We start from the raw sequence: 3,223 nt of genomic DNA, 5'->3' as shown, positions 1-3,223 counted from the left end.
TGGAAAGCTGCCCTTCGGAAAGGGACCTACTGGCGTTGGTCAACAGCTGGCTGAATATAATAAGCTAGCAGTGTGCCCAGGTGGCTAACTAAGAAGGCAAACAACATCCTGGCCTGTATCAGAAATAGTGTGGCAAACAAAGACTAGGGAAGTGATTGAACCCCCTGTACTCAGCATTGGTGAGGCCACACTTTGAATACTATGTTCAGTTTTGGGCACCTCAATAAAAGAAGGATACTGAGGTGCCAGACCATGTCCAAAGAAGAGCAATGAAGCCAGGGTAGGTTTAGATTGAATATTAGGGAAAATTTCTTCACTCAAAAGGTTGTCAAGGACTGGAACAGGCTGCCCAGGGAAGCAGTTGATTCACCATCCCTGGAGGTATGTAAAAGACATGTAGACGATGCATTTAGGGACATGGTTTTGTGGTGGACTTGGCAGTGTTAGATTAATGGATGCACTTGATGATGTTGAAGGTCTTTTCCAACATAAACAATTCAATGATTCTAAGTCCTAAAGACAAAGAATATTCTCATTTGAGTAATATTCTCGACTTCAAGTTCTGTAGGTTTTTAGAATCATAGGAGCATACTTTTTCCACGTTGAGATTAAAGGGTTGACTGTTTTAAATCATGTAGAGCTAGAAGTAATAAAGGACTTTGATGTAACAGATGTAGCCAATGCATAGTCAAGCAATCGATGAAGATATTCTAAGCTTTGTGTCTTTCACTTGGAATTCATTGCCTTCCGTGGTAGAGAAATGATCCTGTTTTACTTTGCTCCCACCTGGTTTCAGTGCAGGGACCTAGTCAGCTGCATCTCATCTAGCAGGACAGTCATTACATCTAACTAAATCCTCACTCCAAAACTAAAATCCCCAACACTTTCCTTCATCTCTGTCTATTCTTGGTCCCTAAGCTCAGCAGGTACTTCCCTGTTTCACTCTGAACTTCTTTAGGGCCTCTAGCCTTCCCATAGGATCAGAACTACACCAGTATGAGTACCTTAAGTTGAACAAGTATCCAGAAACGATGAGTGATGTCCACTAAAGTAGGCACCAGTACTTAAGTTAGTCACTCTCCTTGATAGTTGATGGAGATCTAGTTAATATATCCTTAAGTCAGATTAATCCTAAAGTAGGTACCTAATAACTGCTTTTTTCTTGGATCAAAACCAGAGTCAAGAGTTGCTAGCTCAAGTACTGACATTTACACCGACATCTAAAGTTAGTGAGATAAACTTATTACCCTGTTACTCCACACAAATCACCGTGCCAGGCTAGGTCTGGCAGACCCTATCACAGTAGACTGAACATTAGCAGAACCATACATATGACAATACACAGCCACCTTGTTTTTTTTAAAATGGCTGAAGGAATAGGCCCATCTCCAGTAACATCCCTATGACTACAACACTTTGCCCATAAGTGGAAAATTATTTGGAGGAAGGTCACAAATGTGGACTTTTTAGTTTAAAAATGGAAACCTTTAAACTCTTGGCTATATATAATGAACATGGCATGTCTGCCATGTCAAATACAATAAAGGAAATTTATTTCATTTTCAATAAAGGAAATTTATTTCATTTTTGAAAGACTTGTTGCTGATGCCTGCCAGAGGAGCAGATTCCAAGTACTAGATTATCAGATAATCAGGGCATAATCCCTGTACTTACTTCATTTTATTGTCTTGCTCTAGGAGCCTCTCTGCTCAGCATAAATAGTTTCTTAGACTGCAAAATCTGAGACATCTTCTTATTTCTAGGAACTAGAGGGTTTTTTTTTTTAAATACAAGATGATGGATGGCAAGTTAGCTTTAGAAAAAAGGGTCTATATATCATACTTTAAAATATGTGGAAAGTCTTATGGTGTTTTTTTTTCTGTTCAAAATACTGAAACCTTATTAACACTTCATTTACAGCTTGGAGTGTATACCTATACTGAGTCCTGTTGCATACACTTAAAGACCATAATATTTTGTAGTTTTAAGTTGGATAATTCATTCAGAAAACATTGCCTATTCCATTTGCATCTTCTGTTTTCTAAAACCTTAAGTAACAGACACAACAACCTAAGAACCTGCAGGCACTGAATGTTAGTGACACATGAGGAAAAGAACAGGACTAAGTCAATGACACAGCCAGCTGTGGAACTTATCTCCTAGTCAAGGAATCAAAGGTCTCTTCTGAAAGCAATTACTTCTGTGGAAAAGCAGAGCAAAGAGAAGGATTTGAGAATAGCTCAAACCAGCTATTTATTACATGACCCATTTTGTGAATTAACTGTCTGAAGCTGTGTTACTACAAACTGGCCATGATTTTCAGGTTCTTCCCAGAAATGATGCACAAGTAAAATTCTTTTTGCCTTCCAAGTGATAATTACATAATCTCAATTTAATCTAGCTAAAGAGTTGAGTATGCTGCAGACAAACCCTTAAAACCAAAATGAGTTTGCAGTTAGATGCCAGGTTGAGGAAATAGCCATAAGAGAGAAAAGGTGAGGATTTTAGGAGACCTAAAAAAATAATACAATTACTTATTTAAAATCTCAGAACTTCTAAGATACATTGATACTTTTTATTTGCATTCTGATATCACATTAATGTTCAGCTGAGTGTTATCTTCAAAAAAGCCCAAAGGTAGATCATTATATTTTTAACAAAAGCCAGGCTTCTCAGGTCTTTGATTCCACAGCCTGATGTTGTAAAAGTATGCAATATTTGCAATAGAATTTTGACTCGTGTACAGCCTCTGATGGATAGCAGCACCTTTTTTCATACTGCCCAAGGACCATACTTCACTGCCTTGTTGAAGGTGAACAGCTTGGTACACCAAGTAAGAGTTGTACTAAGTCAGGAGTTTTTCAATCACGTTAAGATCATAAGCTGTAGAGACAATGTATTTTCCAGTTTATACAGTGTATAAGGTGATGTATGAATGTTAATAAAAAGAAGTAATGGGAAATAAAGAACAGGATAGCACTCCTCCTAAATCACAGAATAACTAAGAGACCTCAGCACAAAAAACCTTCTTCAATGAATGAGAACAGTCTTCCATGGTGGATCAGTATCCTGCCTCCAGCGTGATAAGAGTCAAATGCTTCTGATAATTGCATGAAACCAATCTCAAAAGTCAGATTTCTTCCATCTGTTACAGGTTTTTTATTTCCCTAAAGTGCAAAGGTTTAGATGTCCTGAAGTTTTTATGTCCTTCCTAACAATAGTA

This window comes from Merops nubicus, unplaced genomic scaffold, assembly GCF_000691845.1.
Source record: "Merops nubicus isolate BGI_N331 unplaced genomic scaffold, ASM69184v1 scaffold26470, whole genome shotgun sequence".
In the NCBI taxonomy this organism is placed as follows: domain Eukaryota; kingdom Metazoa; phylum Chordata; class Aves; order Coraciiformes; family Meropidae; genus Merops; species Merops nubicus.
This window is presented reverse-complemented; position numbering follows the sequence as displayed.